Below are 22,308 nucleotides of genomic sequence, written 5' to 3' on the forward strand. Positions count from 1 at the left end.
AAATTAATAACTGCAAATAACACTCACTTAGAAAACTGAAAATAAGCTCACTATTTAAAGATGAGCACAGTAAATTTTCTCTACTCTCATAAGAGAATTGGACAGCAAATGCTGGGGATGTATAGTCTGCCTGCAAACTGAAAAACGCCGAGCGAGGTGGCGCAGTGGTTAGCACACTGGAGTCGCATTCGGGAGGACGACGGTTCAGTCCCGCGTCCGGCCATCCTGATTTAGGTTTTCCGTGATTTCCCTAAATCGCTCCAGGAAAATGTCGGGATAGTTCCTTTGAAAGAGTACGGCCGACTCCCTTCCCCGACCTTCCATAATCCGATGAGACCGATGACCTCGCTGTCTGGTCTCCTCCCCCAAACAACCCAAACTGAAAAACGAGCAGTGGTCGGGGTGGGGGAAGTTGCCTTTCTCGGAAGAACGCTGCAGCTGCCAAACAGGATGACTAATAATCAACCAGGGGGAAAATTCTCCGGTCGAGCCACAAAAAATGCGAACATTTTCCCGTTTATTTAAAAAAACTCTGACTGGAAAGTGAGTCACCAGCTGCCTCATTCTAATTTCCTCAGCACCTTCAAAAATTTTCCCAACAATTTTGGCTTACGAATATATCCGTGCTTTTCTTTTTTAATGCAACACATATCAAACTCCCACAAGCTCCCCCAACTTCAACTCACTCATACCCACCAGTCCGTTGCCATAAGCCGCTCATACCCATCCACTCACAGTTGCACTTTCTCACTCACATAATCAGCCCAACTCACTGTCATTATCTCTTTGTGTCTCTCTGTCATTGTCTCCTGTGTCACAGCCACAGTCCCCTTTGTTCTGTCCTCTTGCTACAGTCACCTCTCACTCTCATGGTTTCCCAATTGCTCTCCCAAACTGCTAATACCTCTTCCTTCCTACCTACTGCTGTCTCTTCTATCACTATCTCTCTCTTCTTCATTGTCACTGTCACATACTCTGTCTCTCATTATTACTGTCTCTCAACCACTTTCACTTCCTATTCTCTTTGTTCCTATCCCCCCTCCCCTTGTACTGTCTCCTTTTCTCTTTTCCTAACGCTGTTCTATCACTAATCACTATGTTCCCCCGCTACTGTGTCCCTCTCGTTCTCTCATACTGCCATTGTCACTTTCGCTCTTTCTATAACACAACGACTATATACCTTCTTTCAATGTTTATCACTTTTCCGTCTCTTTGCCACTACCACTGTCTCCTCCTCTCTAAGCATAAAAAGGCGCGAATAAGTGCGCATTCCAAAATTTTTAAAGGTGCTGGGGAAGGTAGAATGAGGTAGCTGGTACTTCACTTTTCTGGCAGTTTCTTTTAAACAAACAGAAAGATATTGTCACTTTTGTATTCTGATAGGAGCATTTTTGAGCTATATTAGAAAAACTTGTGAATTCTTCAGAAAGAAGAACATTAAAGAAATAGCATATGACGCTACTCCCAAATTCCATGATAAAATTAACAAGTTGCTTAAAAACTGCAACTTCTTGTTGACATCAGTAGAAGCAAAGCACTGTATAGTGATGACCCCATCAGCACCAAAACTGAGATCACAACCTAAGATCCACAAAGCAGAATGTCCGATACGTTCCATTGTGAACTCCATCAATAGTCCAAGCTATAAAATCACCAAGAAATTTAATGATATTATCCGCAAGGCATATGTATTTGAAAATAACTTCTCCATCAAAAACAGTTATGAGCTCATCAATAGTATAAAAGATATCCCCATCCCAGTCACAGCTAAATTTGCATCTCTCGACATAGTCAACATATATGCAAACACCCCTGTCAAGGAAACAATTAGTTTGATAAGAAATAACTTACTCAAACATTGGACAATGGGTAGAGCTGGAATCTATGAACTCATAGAGATCCTGGAGCTTATATTGTCACACAACTACTTCATGTTTAACATCAAGTTTTACATTCAGGAAGATGGACTGCCAGTGGGTAGTAGTCTTGCAGGCTTGCTAGTAGATACACTCCTGGAAACTGAAATAAGAACACCGTGAATTCATTGTCCCAGGAAGGGGAAACTTTATTGACACATTCCTGGGGTCAGATACATCACATGATCACACTGACAGAACCACAGGCACATAGACACAGGCAACAGAGCATGCACAATGTCGGCACTAGTACAGTGTATATCCACCTTTCGCAGCAATGCAGGCTGCTATTCTCCCATGGAGACGATCGTAGAGATGCTGGATGTAGTCCTGTGGAACGGCTTGCCATGCCATTTCCACCTGGCGCCTCAGTTGGACCAGCGTTCGTGCTGGACGTGCAGACCGCGTGAGACGATGCTTCATCCAGTCCCAAACATGCTCAATGGGGGACAGATCCGGAGATCTTGCTGGCCAGGGTAGTTGACTTACACCTTCTAGAGCACGTTGGGTGGCACGGGATACATGCGGACGTGCATTGTCCTGTTGGAACAGCAAGTTCCCTTGCCGGTCTAGGAATGGTAGAACGATGGGTTCGATGACGGTTTGGATGTACCGTGCACTATTCAGTGTCCCCTCGACGATCACCAGTGGTGTACGGCCAGTGTAGGAGATCGCTCCCCACACCATGATGCCGGGTGTTGGCCCTGTGTGCCTCGGTCGTATGCAGTCCTGATTGTGGCGCTCACCTGCACGGCGCCAAACACGCATACGACCATCATTGGCACCAAGGCAGAAGCGACTCTCATCGCTGAAGACGACACGTCTCCATTTGTACCTCCATTCACGCCTGTCGCGACACCACTGGAGGCGGGCCAGACGATGTTGGGGCGTGAGCGGAAGACGGCCTAACGGTGTGCGGGACCGTAGCCCAGCTTCATGGAGACGGTTGCGAATGGTCCTCGCCGATACCCCAGGAGCAACAGTGTCCCTAATTTGCTGGGAAGTGGCGGTGCGGTCCCCTACGGCACTGCGTAGGATCCTACGGTCTTGGCGTGCATCCGTGCGTCGCTGCGGTCCGGTCCCAGGTCGACGGGCACGTGCACCTTCCGCCGACCACTGGCGACAACATCGATGTACTGTTGAGACCTCACGCCCCACGTGTTGAGCAATTCGGCGGTACGTCCACCCGGCCTCCCGCATGCCCACTATACGCCCTCGCTCAAAGTCCGTCAACTGCACATACGGTTCACGTCCACGCTGTCGCAGCATGCTACCAGTGTTAAAGACTGCGATGGAGCTCCGTATGCCACGGCAAACTGGCTGACACTGGCGGCGGCGGTGCACAAATGCTGCGCAGCTAGCGCCATTCGACGGCCAACACCGCGGTTCCTGGTGTGTCCGCTGTGCCGTGCGTGTGATCATTGCTTGTACAGCCCTCTCGCAGTGTCCGGAGCAAGTATGGTGGGTCTGACACACCGGTGTCAATGTGTTCTTTTTTCCATTTCCAGGAGTGTATATATCTATATCAATAACCTTGAAAACAACTTTTTTAGATCCCAAACCCAACTAAAAGATAAGCAGCTTTATTACAAACTCTATGTTGATGATACTCTCATTCTGTTCAATGGAACAACAGAAGAACTAGATAATCTAACCAAAGAACTTAATAAAATACACAATAAAATTCAATTCACAGTAGAACATGACACACCAGAAGGCATTGACTATCTTGATCTAACAATCTCAAATAAAAGTCAAACGCATAAATTTCAAATTTTCAGAAAGCCAACAACCACCAATGTTACCATACACAAACCCTCTTGCCATCCAGACTAACATAAAAAATCATTCTTCAGAACAATGGTTAATCGTATGCTTAAAATCCCAATGGACACAAGTGAAAGACAAAAAGAAACAGAAATTATTAAATTAATTGGCTCCAGCAATGGGTACAACCCAGCAATAATAGATAAACTAATCCATACAGCAAAATCAAATCAACCAACTGCTGAACAACCACCCACAAACAAGAAGCCCCCATTTATAAGCCTGTATTTGCTAGGGAAGATTTCTCACCAAACTGCCAACCTCTTCAAGACATACAACATAAAAATAAGTTTCTTCACCAACAACAAAATACAAAATAAAATCATACACTGCACCAAAACCACTATATAACAGTACCAAAGTCAGGTGTGTACAAGCTCATTTGCAACTCATGTTCAAGCTTCACATTGGACAAACTGGTAGAAGCTGCACAACAAGATTTAAAGAACACATAGATGCACTCTGTCTTAACTACCTGAATCAGTCCAGCTTTGCCTCACATCTTGCCCAACATAATCATTCTGCAAACAACATAGAACAGAATCTCCAAATACTCCATTTTGCCAACAAAGGCACAATACTTGACCTTATTGAAGAAACTGAAATATTTATCTATACAAATACAACACCTGACTACCTACACAATGATCAAATTGAACTGAGAAACAAATTTTTCCTACAGAACTTTGAAGATCTACTAGTTCAAAACAAGTAACCACTCAATGAACCCTACACTGCCTCCCCAATCCCCCCCCCCCCAACGACCTCCCCCCACCCTCTCCTTACATCCTAACTACAATGGTGTCAACGTAATATCCTACTACCGAATAAAACCTGTTCTATATTTGTAAATGTTAAAGCCCTCTACAGCTAACATAAATCAGTACTTTTTACATATTACTTCTAGCTAAAACAAACAGAAGCTGCCATTACCAATATTCCAGATCACTTCAATGTAAGAATAAAAATAAGTCAACAGTTAAAGAACTTTTGTTCATGGTTTCTTAAATATAAAGTATACAAACAGCTTTAGTCAATTACAGTCACTGGAACTTTTATACATATACCTTTAGCTACAATAAACAGAATCTACTCTTGCTAATACCCCAGATCATGTTAACATTACAACAGAAATAGGTCAACAGTTCATCTGAAGGTTGTTATTAATTTAAATATAAAGGACCTAGTCCTACAGACAGCTGCATCTCACCGCAGATACAATAATTCTGTAACACTGATTCCTGGGTTTTCATGTTAATGTCAATCATGATTTTAAAAAAGGAAAATTGCTATAAACTGCCTATATTATACGTAATATACAATTAGAAATAAGATATCAGATCACCTGAAGTTAGTTCTTGCAGTAATTTACTTATTTATTTTATTTTGTGCTCATGTTATTGCCAGTCTGATTAAAATAGTTGCGCTCATATCGACTTTAATACATGTAAAGAAGAACAAATTATGGTTCAAATAGCTCTGAGCGCTATGGGACTTAGCCGGCTGGAGTGGCCGAGCGGTTCTAGGCGCTACAGTATGGAACCGCGCGACCGCTACGGTCGCAGGTTCGAATCCTGCCTCGGGCATGGATGTGTGTGATGTCCTTAGGTTAGTTAGGTTTAAGTAGTTCTAAGTTCCAGGGGACAGATGACCTCAGAAGTTAAGTCCCATAGTGCTCAGAGCCATTTGAACCATTTTGAGCTTGTTCACCAAAGCATGTAACTCATATGAAAAGAAATGTACTGATGAGTAAAATTTAGATAGTTCGCTTAAGTAAAATTGAAGTGACGCAAAACTAATTTTACACACCAGACCGGATTCTATGCGAAAAAAAATTCATTTGGTTCAGTGTTACAACATGGGGCTGCCAGATGATAAGTGAGACACTTTACAGCGTATTTGTCCCTGCTGCATCATTTTATAAACGACGTTTTCGCCTCACACCGGATTTCACGTGGGGTAGTCGCGCGGTCGAAGACGTCTTGCCACGGTTCATCGTACAGGCATGTGTGTGTGTGTGTGTGTGTGTGTGTGTGTGTGTGTGTGTTGTCCTTAGCGTAAGTTAGTTTAAGTTAGATTAAGTAGCGAGTAAGCCTAGGGACTGATGATCTCAGCAGTTTGGACCATTAGAACTTACTACGAATTTCCAATTTCCGGATTTTATGTCTGCAAAGAGGGAAACTTTGTACCTCCGTATCTCGGAAACGGATAAAGATATGAACAAAAATTTCAAGACTGTTCGAGATCGGTATCTTATGAATACAACGTAAAAATTACAGTCAATTGCCGTTCATATACATCTTGGAATCCTCGGCTGGGTTCCGGTCCGCTGGTGACGAATTTCCCGAAGAACCACCCACGAACTAACTAACAATGCCTACGTGAGTCAGTAAGTCCACCGTAGATCACACCAAACGCAACATCAGCCAACCGAGTTACTCTATTTACCTAAGTAGGAGAAAGTGCGTAATATACATACTTTGACTCTTTACTGTAGGATAGTGACACTAAGACGGGCCTTCTGTTGGGCATACAAATAGCCCCAAGGCTAAAGGCTATCCAGAACACTTAACCTTACCTTTTTATCACCAATAGTAGCCGAGAAACGAGCAACGGAAAATCCCATTTTTAGCGAGGCGGTTCGGAACACATTAGGCACGCATGATGTATCATGCATACCGACTTTCTCTCTAGCACTGTAGAACAGTATGCAGAGATTTGTGTAGAATATCTCCGTATGTTTTTCTTGCGTTAGTATTTTAACTTCAGTAGCAACTCATGTCTGTATTCACTATAATGTGGAAAATAAACAAACACTCCCCCGGAAATTTCTGTACACTGCGTCGCCAGTGATTCATAAGGCGAGCTGTGGAAAGGATCGGCATACCTTTGTGAAACATCCTATAGTTACTTTTGTGATGTATTGGGGTCTTCAGTTTGCAAACCTATTAAGGTGGGAAGTGCATCACCACACTCGGGCGAACTACCGTCCCTCATGAGTGTATTCATACTAGTGGTCAGTAATCCACCGCACGGAATCGACACGGATGTGGTTCTCCTCCCCGTCTCACACGGTTAAATATTACAGACTACTCTTCTGTAAGAGCTTCGAAACCTTAATGTTTACAGTGAGGTGACATAAGTCATAACATACCTTCTAATTTTGTGTCGGATCTTCTTTTGCCCGCCGGCCGTAGTGGCCGAGCGGTTCTAGGCGCTACATTCTGGAACCGCGCGACCGCTACGGTCGTAGGTTCGAATCCTGCCGCGGGCAGGATGTGTGTGATGTCCTTAGGTTAGTTAGGTTTAAGTATTTCTAAGTTCTCGGGGACTGATGACCTCAGAAGTTAAGTCCCATACTGCTCAGAGCCATTTGAACCATTTTTTTCCTTTGCCCGGCATAGTGCAGCGACATGGCAAATCCTTTTAAGTCCACTGCAGAAATATTGAACCCTGATTCCTCTAAAACCGTCCATAACTGCGGAAGTGTTGCCGGTGCATAATTTTGTGCACGAACTTGCATCTCGATTATATCCCATAACTGTTCGATGGCCTTCTCGTCGGGCGATCTAGGTGACCAAATCATTCGTTCGAGTTGTCCAGAATGTTCTTCAAACCAATCGCGAACAGCTGTGGCCCGGTGGCATGGCGCATTGATCTATAAAAATTCTATTGTCTTTGGGGACATAAAGTCCATGAATTGCAGCATGTCTCCGAATACCCGAACATAACCATTTCTAGTCAATGATCGGTTCAGCTGGACTAGACTACCCAGTACGTTTCAAGCAAACACACTTCTACACCATTGTGGAGCCACCACCAGCTTACACAGTGGCTTATTAACAACTTGGACCCATGGTTTCGTGGGATCTACACTACACTCGAACCCTACCACCAGGTCTTACCAACACAATTCGGGACTCATCTGACCAGGTTATGTCCAACCGCTATGGTTACGAGCCCAGGAGAGGCGGTGCAGCTGCAGGCGATGTGCTTTTAGCAAATTGACTCGCGTCGATCGTCTGCTGCCATAGCCCGTTGTTGCCAGATTTCGCCGCACTGTCGTATCACATATGTTCGCCGTACGTCCCATATTGATTTTTGCCATTATTTCACGCATTGTCTACGCAGACGCCGCTGCTCTCCATGTTTTAAGTGAAGGCCGTCGACCACTGCGTTATCGATGGTGAGAAGTAATGCCTGAAATTTGATATTCTCGCCACACTTTTCGCACTGTGAATCTCGAAATATTGAATTGCCCCCTTTCTTTGTTCTCTCGCGGTAGTGTTGGCATGTGTGTAATTTTTCGCTTTTCAGTCCAGTTATTACGTGGCGGCCCAACATGTCAACGAAGCTAAAAAGTGTAACTTGAAAAACAATCTCTTTCCTAACGCTTGATTTTCTCGTGCCAAGCAACCACTGCTCGCTATTCTGACGAGTTTTCAGCGTCCCGAGAAACTAATTAGCGCAATCTGCACTTTGCTTGCTCTCGGCACGCTCTCTAAATAGTAACAAGCTGCCACTGTCACAGAGAACTACTTTCTTACCTGGCTCAAACATTTGTCTTGTATAAAGGCGCAATGGTTTTTTTTCTTTTTAAGTATTATGCAAGGGACTTAAGCTCTCACGCCTAACCAAGCACAATTGGAAAATTTTCTTCTGCTACGAAATATAACGGTAGACACTGGTAAATATAAATGGTAGAAGCTGTAATGAGATTAACTAAAATATTAAATAGCATCCTTAGACTGTTAGTGCCAATGTTGAGAACAGGGATACTGACAATAATACTACGAACAGTGACAGTAGCAACAATCATAAAGTGACAGGAACAATAGTTACGTTTAGTTTTCAAATAATATTAGGCCAATAATTACAAGGACAGATTTGGAGCCGGCCAGAGTGGCCGTGCGGTTCTAGGCGCTACAGTTTGGAACCGCGTGACCGCTACGGTCGCAGATTCGAATCCTGCCTCGGGCATGGATGTGTGTGATGTCCTTAGGTTAGTTAGGTTTAATTAGTTCTAAGTTCTAGGCGACTGATGACCTTAGAAGTTAAGTCGCATAGTGCTCAGAGCCATTTGAACCATTTGACAGATTTGGAATGTGAAACTGGTAAATGACGGAAGGATGTTGGTTAGCGTCGAGTTCATGGTGAATAGAGACGAAGCACTGTCGTAGCTGGACAAGGATGTGCAATGAAATCGGTTGTGGTCTGGTCACAGGAACCATCCCGGTATTCGGCTGAAGTGATTTAGGAAAACCACAGAAAAACCTTGTTCCTACCCAATGCGAGTCCGGTACTCAAACCACAAAGCCAACTCAATAAGTTAAGACGACATTTAATTACCACGCGATGAAAAATATGTATTCATCTAGCAGTAAACAGTCTCAAATGTTAGTGCAGATTACACAGGTCTGCAAAAAAATATTTTTTGAAAGTTGTTTGAAATTTGATAACTGACTTTTATGTAATTTTCAGCGCTGATTTCAAAAATCCAATCCATTTTTTTCCATCACGTCAGGTTTTCTCACAAAAAAGGGAGTATTTTTGGGTATAATAAAAAATTTAAGCAGTTTATCACATTTTTTCCAACGCTATAACATTTTATTTTATTTATAAATCATGTTCTAAACTACATTTCCAGTACACTTCCATTTCTCTTTAAGCTCATAAGTCCTTATAATAACGCTTTCGCTTTCTGTCGAAGCTTCTTTCATTGCTTTTCCGGCTGTGGACTCGTTGAGGATCATCTCTTTTTATGAGAATGAGATTTTCACCCTGCAGCGGAGTGTGCGCTGATATGAAACTTCCTGGCAGATTAAAACTGTGTGCCGGACCGAGACTCGAACTCGGGACCTTTGCCTTTCGCGGGCAAGTGCTCTACCATCTGAGCTACCCAAGCACGACTCACGCCCTCTCCTCACAGCTTTACTTCTGCCAGTACCTCATCTCCTACCTTCCAAACTATACAGAAGCTCTCCTCGCAGGGCGAAGGGCCCAACTTATCTTTTCGCCTGTACCCACGTGCTTAAAATGTAGGTCCAGAATGCACACCTGCGTATTAAAGTTCGCCGGTCTAGAAGGGTCCAGGCCCCCCAAGCCTAGGCATCGTGTCAACTGATTTCTCTTTCTGATTTCCACTGTCTTTTCTCTCTTTTCCTACCACTCCTTCTATCTCCATGCATCTCTCTTTATCTTTTACTACCTCTGTCTCTCAATGACCACCAGTGTCTCCTCTCTCTTTGGCTGCCACTGCTGTTGTCTTCACCTGTCTCTTTCTCTCCTTCATTCACACTTTTTCTCTGTAATACCATCCCTGTCTCCTCTTTCTCTCCCACCGGTACTGTCGCCTTCCTCTTCCAACGACACTGCCTCTCTGCTATTCTCTTTCAGCACAAAAAAGTGCGAATATTTTCGCTTACTGAAATTTTTTGTGAGGAAGACGGGCTGTGGATTGAGGCACCTGGTTCCCCACTTAGCTGCCAGATTCTTTTCTGTTTTGTCCTCCAGCAGGAGTATTTTTCCGCTGTTTATCCTCCTCTCCCTGCTGCAGCAGCGTAATGCAGCTTATATAAAACGAATTGTATAGATCAATAAAGTTTTGACAGTTTATTTATATACTTCGACACATTTATACGCGTTTATACAGATTATAAATAAAAAATAAGTGCGTATAATATTACACTGATACAAAATCGTTTGCTTTGCGTTTTTCTCAATACATTACTCGTTATTTGTATCATAAACGAGTGGAAAAATTATTAGAAATATTTTACTGAATTTGCAATCTTTCCAGCTTTACATAATTTTTGACAGTCGTTTTATATTCTATTTAGACATGTTAAGACCCTTTTCAGCCGTTTTTTTGTTACTATAGTAACACCTTGGACATATGTGTACAGGCGTAAAGTGCCCGTTATACAGAGACAGTGCGTCATAAAGTTTTATTGGTGGAAACCGCTGACGAAAAACATAGTTCGTTGTCCTCAGAAACCTTGAGATGGCTCTAGAATCCTTGCCATGTGTTCACAACGCTTGTTAAAACTACATTTACGACCCAGACCGGATATTATGTGCAGATTTTACTGTACAAGTTCTGGATCTTGGTAACGGATAATGATAACGAAAAATGTTTCGAAGTTTCTCGAGCATATCGTCTCAGGAACATATGGCAAAATTTTCGACGACCCCCCCCCCCCCCCCCTGAATGTAAATTATAGAAATGGCAATCCCCACAACTGATACTTTTCGCAATCGCCCATGGTAATTTTATAAGCTACCTGAGGTCCACTCTAGACCACACCTAACGCAACAGAGCCCAGTGATTTGCTCAGTTTGCCTGGGCTGGAGAAATTGTGCTTAAGTTTCGACCCTGTACTGTCGGATAGCTACATCATGACAATTCTTCGGATGGGTATACAGTTGGTCGTTGGGCCGAGGGCTATCCAAAACAAATGACCCAGTATCTTTGTGATCCGAGATATGACCTCCAGAAAAATCTATTTTTTCTTGCGGCTTTTTGTAACATGGGCAGTGTCTTGCATGGGCCGTTTTACATTTGTGTTTAGTGTTTAATAAGGAATTATATTTATTCTATATTTCATCACAATGAGCATTTTTTGCGTATCTTCAATATTTTCGGAATTGCATTGTTTTAAAAAACAATAAAACTGGGTTGCTATATTTGGAGACAGGTCTAATTACACATCTTGGCCCGGGCCCAGTTCTGGCTCTGAGCGGCCCTGCGTATGGCTATCATTCGCATTTTGAGTAAAATGATTCTGTATGATGATATTTGCCAGTGTAATTATGCACTGTTTTGTTTTACTTACGTAAATCATTAATGTAGAGAGAGTATAATTTTTGATTTGTGGAACCATTATGACTGTCAGTAACGAAGAAGTTCTAAAGACAGTGCGCAAACACGAAAATTCTATATGTGAACTGAATGCAAAAATTCAACAGATGAATGCATTTTAACCACATGGTTTTCTTATCTGACATCAAAACCTGACGTAAATTATTCTTTCAACGAGCCACCTTTCATCGAGAAGTCACAAGAAACAGATGAGTACCAACATTTTTATTCTGCGACGTTTCTTTCGTTTTGTCTGCATTGCAATGCGTTGCAAATGCAAAAAAGTGCACTTGATTTAAACAATAATAATTGGTCATGCATTAACAGAGTGGAGGGTGGTAGCGGGCTTCCGTATCTTTTCTTTTACACTCGCAGAAGTATTGTACAGAAAGGGCAGATTAGCGTTTAATCTCCCGACGACAAGATCATCAGAGATGAAAACAGATAACTAGGGACAGAAAATTTTCATGAAAACGAAAACCCGAAAATTAACGCACAATTATCGCTTTCCAGCAACATAACGCAATATCGGCGATGTTTAAGAGACAGCGCGAAATTTTCAATTCCGCCGTATAAAAATTTTATACATGTGATAGCAATTTATCAATATTCTTAACCGATAATTATTGAATGTTGAAGCAGCTTTTTGACTTCCAGTCTCCTCAATGCTCAGGTTGGTGTATAATATTAAAATGGAAGTTCATTTCCCACGTAACGAACTTTGATGTGACGACGAAAATAGCATCGAATTTAGCAAAAAAGCAATGGATTTGGCAAAAACGTTGGATTTGGCAAAAATTGATTTCGGTGGAACAGCAACAATGAACTTGGCAAAAAAATTGTCTTTGGGTAAAAATAGCACTGGCATTGAATTTCGCAAAAAAAAGAAAAAACACGGAATTTGGCAAAAAAGCACCACCAAATTTGGCCAAAAATACAGAATATGGCACAAAATAATACCGACTTTGGCAAAACAACGAATTTCGCAAAAACACCGAACTTGTTTAAAAGCAACACGATATTGGCAAAAAAACGTAGATGTTGGCAAAAAAGCAACGAATTTAGCAAAAAGTTCCAAACATAGCATAACAAAAACACGAAATTTAGCAACAAAAAGCTCCAAATTTGGTAAAAATATGACACACAATTGACCAAAAAATAGCAACTAATTTGAAAAAATAACGCCCAATTTGACAAAGCATCAAATTTGGAAAAAATAACACATAGAATATAACTTCTTTTTTCTGTCCATAAAGATTGCGTATCGTCTCTCAACTCAATCCACACCAGAGTCACCACAAACGAGAGCGACTAGCTCAGTAATTTCCGTTTCAGAAATATGCTCTTCTTGACCAGAAAGCCGATCATTGCGATAGTTGTCATCTCGGAGAAGCCACTTCCCTTACCTCTGATAACGGTTTTCTTTTTCTAGATCTCTCACATACAGATGTACATCACGTACTGCACACTGTAGGTTAATATCCAGGAAAAACCGGGCAAATGTGAGTAGGACACGCCCTCTGACGTTTCTTTATTAACTTAATTATATACGTGGCTAGTTCATCTAGAAGTTATAATGAGTGAGTTTGCGAGTATCATAATCTGTGACATAAATGGCTGTACTTTTGATTGCATTGACGTATAAGAATAAATTTTTTACACCGCCAAGAGACTGTAAACGTCAGTATTTGACGCAAATTTCAGCTTGATGTATGTAACCGTTTCTGAGGAAAGGGGGTGTTAATAGACGGACAGACAGATGGACAACAAAGTGCGTATGTAAGGGTTCCGTTTTTAATGAGTGAGGTACAAAACCCTAAAAACAGTGGTAGCGCACATAATATGAGCGGATAGTAAGTACCCTTTCGCTCTTTGATTTTATAATCGAAAGCTTGTGCTGCACAGCAACGGGCACTGTGTCAACGAGAAGAAATAAAGGAAGTTGCATGCGGTTAATCATTTCCATGTTCACCTACTAAACACGTGATTTTTGTCATGCTGAGGTCTAGAAAGTAACGTCTGGACTCACACGTCAAAAGGAGCGGACGCAGTTTGTACAGAACGCATTAGTCGCGGCTGCTTAACAAAATATTTGTGTAACAGGGGACAGGCCGCGATTGTGCGAAAACAGCGTTATTTCTGCGTCTGCGGCCGCACCGGCTGCGATGAATCACGAGTGCGCGCGCTAAACAGAGCTACAATTAAACGGCGGAATTGGCGCACGGCGCCCGTGCACCGCTTAGCGAAACGTGAACTTTGGCGCAAGCGCGCATTACCCTAAGAATAGAACTCGCCTGCACACGCCCACCATCCGTTCTCGCCGCTATTCGCTCTTGTGAGGATACGTACAGGAACGTCACTTCACCTCGTCTCGGCGAAAACTCGCTTAAATGTTCAGCAACGTGGATCTGGCAAGCCATTCGTAGTTTCTGTTAATGACAACAATGTTTGGCAGAGACCTTCGGTACAGAACCGTCCCGCTGCAGAGTTCACAAAGTTCCTAATTTGGTAAACGATGGGTGTCTCCCGCCTCTGTCCTAGATGCTTCACGGTTTTTATAAATGACAGAAACACTATCTCCTTTTTCGTTCCATTGAAGGTACCGTATTTGAGAATTGGGTGATGGAGTTGATGAAGTCAAATGTTTTCTAATTTAGTTTCGCTTTTGACTCTGCCTACAGAACGACCAATTTGCACTTCCGAAGAAAGGATAAAAAAGAAAACAGAGAAGGAAATGTATACAGCATGTGGTATCGCGATGCTAATTGATACCACAGACATTACAGAGGACTCGCTGCAATCGGCAACACCCAATGCGAGGAGCTCCAGAATACCACGTCTCCCTCTCAGCATTGCAGCGCCCTCACGCTGAGGTCAATATAGTGTAGAGCGTGCAAGAACTCTTCCCAGTTCGTGACCTCAACTGAAGAAGTCAGCATCATAGTGCAGGACCAACCAATGATTCAAAGTTTCTGATGAAATGTACTTTCGTAAATGTTGCAAGATAACAGTTTATTAATAACTACATTTAAGTGATGCATTGTTAGTTAGTGGCAAAGAAGAGTGTCAAAGTCAAGTAAATCTTATATTCCTTTATGTAATAAAGTCAAGTAGAATTTCATGTGTTATAGTTTGATGAGCATTTTCCCTGAGCAAGCAAAGAACCCACAGCTATGCCCGGAAAAATTGGTTTCGTCTGGTCACAATACAACGTGCACTACGTGTCCAAAAGTACTGCTGAAACCAATTAAACACACTAAATGATCAAAAGTATCTGGACACCCCCAAAAACATACGTTTTTCGTGTTAGGTGCATTGTGCTGCCACCTACTCCCAGGTACTCCATATCAGCGACCTCAGTAGTCAGTAGGCATCATGAGAGAGCAGAATGGGGTGCCCTGCGGAACTCACGGACTTCCAGCGTGGTCAGGTGACTGGGTGTCACTTGTGTCATACGTCTGTGCGTGAGATTTCCACACTCCTAAACTTCCCTAGGTCCACTGTTTCCGATGTGATAGTGAAGTGGAAACGTGAAGGACACGTACAGCACAAAAGCTTTCAGGCCGACCTCGTCTGTTGACTGACAGAGACCGCTGACAGTTGAAGAAGGTCGTAATATGTAATAGGCAGACCTCTATCCAGACCATCACACAGAAATTCCAATCTGCATCAGGATCCGCTGCAAGTACTATGACAGTTAGGCGGGAGGTGAGACAACTTGGATTTCATGGTCGAGCGGCTGCTCATAAGCCACACATCACACAGGTAAATGTCAAACGACGCCTCGCTTGGTGTAGGAAGTGTAAACATTGGGCGATTGAACAGTGGAAAAACGTTGTGTGGGGTGACGAATCACGGTACACAATGTGGCAATCCGATGGCAGGGTGTGGGTATGGCGAATGCCCGGTAAACGTCATCTGCCAACGTGTGTAAGGCCAATAATAAAATTCGAAGGGGGTGGTGTTGTGGTGTGGTCGTGTTTTCCATGGAGGGGGCTTGCACCCCTTGTTGATTTGCGTGGCACAATCACAGCACAGGCCTTCATTGATGTTTCAAGCACCTTTTTGCTTCCCACTGTTGAAGAGCAATACATGGATGGCGATTGCATCTTTCAACACGATCGAGCACCTGTTCATAATGCACGGCCTGTGACGAAGTGGTTACAAGACAATAACATCCCTGTAATGGACTGCTCTGCACAGAGTCCTGATCTGAATCCTATAGAACGCCTTTGGGATGTTTTGGAACGCCGACTTCGTGCCAGGCCTCACCGACCGACATCGAGACCTCTCCTCAGTGCAGCACTCCGTGAAGAATAGGCTGCCATTCCCCAAGCAATCTTTCAGCACCTGACTGAAACTATGCCTGCGAGAGTGGAAACTGTCATCAAGGCTAAGCGTGGGCCAATACCATATTGAATTCTAGCATTACCGATATAGGGTGCCACGAACTTGTAAGACATTTTCAGCCAGGTGTCCGGATACTTTTAATCACATAGTGTAACTATGAGCTATGCATCCTTATATTTATACGGACATAGCAAATTTTACAAATATTAAATAACAAAGTAGCAGCGATTGGTTTTTTCTGTAACCTATGTAAGGCATTTGACCATGTGAGCTGAGGTTTTATGGCATTGATGGTATTGTCAAACAATCGATAATGTGATATCTAGCCAAAAGAATGCAAAGAGTTGTACTTAGTAATTCAACCAATGCACTCACAGGAGATTCTTCTCACTAGGGACAAATCACATAAGGGGTTCCCTAAGGCACAATCTTAGGCCTATCTTTCTTCTGCATATATGTAAACGATCTTCCATCTAATACACAACAATCAGAATTACTTCTTTTTTGCGGATGACACTAGTATTGTAATCAATCCAAACACTCAGGAACCAACAGAAAAACGGTAAAAAATGTCCATAAAAGCGTCATTGCCTGGTTTTTTGTGAATGGTCTCGCCTACCAATTAAAAAAAAAAAAAAAAAAAAACAGCACATTCGTTTCTGCACGTCTCCTGGCTCTTCGCCAAGCGTAACATAGTGAGGAAATAATAAATACAGTGCAAACTTCAAAATATTTATGTGTTCATATTGATGAGAAATTAAACTAGAAAAGCACGTTTTCGAACTGCTAAAACAACTTAACTCAGCCACATTTGGACTTACAATCATTGCAAATATCGGAGAGAGACAAATACGTATGTTGACATATTTTGCATACTTTCGTGCAATTATGCCATATGGAATAGCGTTCTAGGTTAACTCATCTTTAAGAAAGAAAGTGTTCATTGATCGAGAACGTGCTGTAAGAAAATTTAACTATTGCTTCATGGTACATATATATTCCTCCGTGAAATTTGGTGTAAATAAACCAATGCACTTCAAAAGAAACAATAATGCGTATAATTTCAACACCAGAAGAAAAACGACATTCATTACTACACATTCAGGTTTTCATTGGTAAAAAAGAGGTTCACAATGCTGCAACTACACTTTTTGATCACTTACCCAGTGATGTAACATCACTGACAGACAGCAAAGTAAAATTTGAAAACAAACTGAAAAAGTTTCTTCTTGCCAACTCTTTCTATTGCGTAGAAGAATTTCTGTTATTGTAATATCTAGAAGACTGTAGATAAGAATTCCTAACTCACATCTGTATATAAAAAAATTATAAATGCTCAGCATGTGTCCATATTTACAAATTAATTTGTGTTGTGACGTGTTCCACATCACAAAGATTTATCGTACAAATGATCCATGGAACATGAAACTAACTAACTTGGATGTGTTTCGTGGTACAATGAGTGAACAGTGATTAGTGTAGCAATCTCAAACGCTTGCTGAATGTAGCCTGAGAGACCTGTCAAAGATATTTCAAAAGTTATATTATGTTTGTCATAATTAATAGTGGAAAATGAAACGGGGCAAATATGCGGTAGTAAGAACAAAAACGTTCCATTATAAAGGGTCCGCATGCGAGCTATTGGCTAGGTAATTCCGGATTTGTGGTTACGATTCGCCACTGACTTCATATGAAACATTGCCCTAGTTAGTACAAATGTGTTTGAAGTGTAAACTTTACGATTAATTCCCAGTTAAGAGGTCTCAAATTTCATTCATGGCCCATGGTTGGCGATTGTGTTACATGCGTGATGGGGCATAATTTGCTGCTGACGTAAGGCAACACTCAATGGGCCAATAAGGCCCAATATAGATACATTTGGTAGGGCTGTACCTTGTTCTCCAACATCGCCTGATCTCAATCCTCTAGATTTTTCTGTATGGAGTCACCTCAAAAGTAAACTGCACAACACGTTGTTGACATGTTGAAGTAATGAGGCGGCGATTTGTACAATCTTGTCAAGATACGAGCTCATCCGGCGGCGTTTGAAAGAATTCGTAACTCACTCCAGAGATGGGTGCAGTGCTGCATCCAAATGAGAGGACGGAAATTTTATTTTATTTTTATTTATTTATTTATTTATTGCCAAATTATAGACCTGTTACCTGATGTTTAAAACAGGTCGTACATCTTACAATTTTCGTTTTTCATCTTTTTACAGTTTTCTTTCCTTTTCTTTTATCTACAACATTTACAAAGAATGATTCAAAATAACAATAATTTGAGGTTGAAATATAAATAAAATTTTGTTGTTTTTAAGAAGAATATAAAAAGAAGACAGGATAGATGAGAGAAATGTTAGTACCATCACCGAGTGTGATTGACGGTGAATATCTCGGAATGGTTTCATCGAGCCGTTGACCGCCAGTCACACACACATACACAAATGGTTATTAGTAGAGAAATAATGTTTCTTATCCTATTTGTTACTAATCCTATGTATTAACTACATTAGGTGCGCATCCTTGTACAGCATTTGGTGTTTTCTTGGCTAGATTTCCAGCAATTTGCTTATTTACTGTCACATCTCAGCTTCCTCCTCCTGTTCCTCCTCATTTTCACTATTTTCGCTGTCACTGTGAGTATCGCTGTCCATCCTCTGGAGATTTCTGTTACGCTACACATAGGCATGTCTGTGATGTCGTGTCCGGAAAGTGGAACACCTCCATAAATACATACGATTGTACAGTAAATCGTTTCATGTAACGTGCCGAAATATTGTATTTCTTGCTAAGGTAGGCCATGGTCACAATTAGATCAGAATGTAACTTAAAAGTTTACACTTCAAATACATCTAGATGTATCTTACTCACGCCGCATCCCCCCCCCCTCCTCGCCCTCAGGTGCAATAATCAATTGGTATTATTTTTTGCTAGGGATGTTTGATAAGTCTGGTAAATGAATGGAACATTTTTGGTGAGCATTCATGGTTCGTAAGTTTGATTATTTCAAGGATCGTATAAGAATTTCAACAATGTACAGCTCACAGTTCATTGTTGACAGCCATCTGAATTGGTCAGTGTGTCGATTGCGATTGACAATGGATAAATCGGAGTTTCTCGTCGTTACGAGGGTCATTCAACAATAAAAAAAAATTAGTCTGGAGAAAAAAGCGTCTATTTGTACAAAACAATACTTTCTCTACTTTTCGACATAACCCCCTTGAACATTTATGCACTTGTTCCAACGGCCTAAAAGCTTTTTTATTCTGGCTGCAAAGAACTCTTCATCTTCATGTTTGAACCAATTTCCCACAATCTTTTTCATGTCCTCGTTGACCTGGAATCTTTTCCCACGTAATGCGTCCTTTAGTGCACCAAACAAATAGAAATCACTAGGTGCTAAATCAGCACTCTAAGGGGGATGAGGAAGTACTTCCCAGCCCATTTTGTCGATGGTTTCACGGGTTAGTTGAGCAACATGAGGACGTGCGTTGTCTTGCTGGAGAATCACACCTCTCCTCTGAGATCCACGACGCCTCTCTCTCATGGCTGGCTTCACCTTGTTTAGAAGCAAATCCGAGTAGTATTGGCTGTCATTGTACGCTGCTCTTCGAGGTAATCTCAAAAAACTGGACCTTCAGCATCCCAAAACACCGTCAACATGTGTTTTCCTGCTGATGCTTGGGTTTCGAATTATTTCTTGACAGGAGAGTTGGTGTGTTTTCAATCCACGCTTTGTCTTTTTAATTCTGGCTCATAACAGTGAACCCAAGTTTCATCACAAGTTAAAATTTTGTTGAGGAAGTGCTCGCCTTCTGTTTCATAACGTTCCTTTAGCTCTGTGCACACTCTGAACCTTGTTTCCTTGTGTAGCCGCACCAACTCCTTTGGGACCCATCTTGCACATGTTTCGCCGAACTTCAGATTGTTACAGATAATGTTATGAACTTTACCAGTACGAACTTGAACCTTATCAATTATCATTTCCACAGCAACACGACGGTCGGCACAAATAATGTCTTCAATTCGACTTTCAAGTGAGGGAGTTGAAATTACAACTGGTTGGCCAAAATGGTGTTCGTCAGTCACTAAGTCGCCACCATTTTTGAACTGCTCTCCGCACTTGTAAAAATTTGCGCGATTCATACAAATTTCACCATAAACTTTAGACATTCTATAGTATATATTCACTGGTTTCTCGCCTTCAGCAATAACAGAACGTTGTTCAACTAATGTGGATGTTTCAAGAGAAATAGCCAGCTTGAAATGTATTTTTGAGGTTATAAACAAAACAATGTTGATACATCACCTGATCAGCGCTCATCCCAGTGATACCAACTTAAAGCTATACAAGAACTAAACTTGTCGTACTAACAGTTTTTTCATCAGACCGATTTGCCTCTTTAATTATTGAATGTCCTTCACAAAACATTTTCATTTGAAGGGTTAGACCGCCGTACAAGTAAAAACAGAACTGGATAAAGTTCACAGTCTACACCCTCAGTGGAGACTATTAACTGTTGGATTAATGACTTCAAACGTGGACAAGCGCCGAATACAAAGCGTGCTCCGGCCGTCCAATTGAGGTCACCCACCACAAAGGAAATATTGACAAAATCTTGGGTATGGTAATGCAAGACCGCCGAATAAAAATTCTTGAGATTACTGAGACTGTAAGCCTCTCAAATGAGCAAGTGCGTAATATCCTGTACGAAGAACTGACTATGGCCGGCCGAAGTGGCCGAGCGGTTAAAGGCGCTACAGTCTGGAACCGCACAACCGCTACGGTCGCAGGTTCGAATCCTGCCTCGGGCATGGATGTGTGTGATGTCCTTAGGTTAGTTAGGTTTAAGTAGTTCTAAGTTATAGGGGACTTATGACCACAGCAGTTGAGTCCCATAGTGCTCAGAGTCATTTGAACCATTCCTGAACTGACTATGGAGAAGCAGCGTGCGAAGTGGGTGTTGCGATTGCTCACAGCCGACCAGAAGCGCGTGAGGTACAACATTTCAACGCAGAGCCTGCCATTGTTCAGTAGCAGTCAGTAAGAATTTGTGACTGTTGATGAGACATGGATCCATCATTACACAACAGATAGTCACAACAATGCACGAAGGGTGGTGAAAGTGTACTGAAGAAGGCAAAGACTATTTTGTCAGCTGGTAAGGTGATGGCCACTGTATTTTGGGATTACCAAGGACTAACCCTCATGGATTACCTTGGAAAAGACAGAACCGTAACTGAGCCCTATTACGCTTCATTGTTGGATCATTGGAAACTTGCATGGACTGAGGAAAGACCCAGCGCTGACACGCAGGAAAGCGCTCTTTCAACAAGATGATACATCATTGCACACTTCAGCGACAATAGTGGCGAAAGTGCATTAATTGGGCTTTGAATTGTTTTATCACCCCTCCAATTCACCAGACATAGCCCCAAGTGACTTCTTCCTGTCCCCTAACTTGAAACTTTTGCTTACTGGGAAGAAATTTTTATCAAATGAGGAAACGATAATTGCAGTCAACGAGTATTTTGTAGAGTTTGAGAGAACCTATTTTTCGATGGACTGAAAAAGCTGGAGGGTCTCTGGACCAAGGGCATATCCCTCAAAGGACACTATGTCGAGAAGTAAGTTAAGTTATTTACAGAACAAACATTTTTTCTTACTTTTTATCAGACTTATCAATCCACCCTCGAATTGTTATCCTTTTACTATAATTTATTTAGTTATCGCCGAGAGTTATGTTCGATCAGTTAGGCATCTGCTTAATTTTTGTCCTGAGACATTGTTGTCACTGGCTTTCTCCGACGAAACAATTTATAATAATCGTTGAGCTAAGACGTATTTGTAGTAAGGAAAAATATTTCCCAAATAAAACACCAATAATGGAAACAGCTGACAATGAGCTAAGAAAGTGATACCAGCGAAATCATTTGCTACTAAGACACACATTTTTATGTTCACAAACTAGTGGTTCCGCCAGGCTATTATCGATAATCCATCATATTTTGGAGGAAGTCAAGCAACATACCAACAAAAATGTGTTATATAATTTGCACAGAGGATTGTACTTACTGAAATCAGTGACGATTGGGGAGAAATATCTCGCAAAATGGCTCGTTTGAGCACCCATGTTTAATGCATCGTTTTCGCTTAAGAATGTTTTCATCCACGTCAGTTTCCACTATTAATTATGACACACCATGACACATTTGTCCTAGTTATAGTTGCGATTGAGAAGATGGAGTTTTTTGCTCAAAATCTGCTATATTCGAGCACAGATCATTAGATCTTTTGGATAAGGGAGAGCAATCCATAATGGTTCGTTACGAGACAATTTATGTGTTTGGT

The sequence above is a fragment of the Schistocerca americana genome, chromosome 1 (genome assembly GCF_021461395.2).
Source record: "Schistocerca americana isolate TAMUIC-IGC-003095 chromosome 1, iqSchAmer2.1, whole genome shotgun sequence".
Taxonomy (NCBI): domain Eukaryota; kingdom Metazoa; phylum Arthropoda; class Insecta; order Orthoptera; family Acrididae; genus Schistocerca; species Schistocerca americana.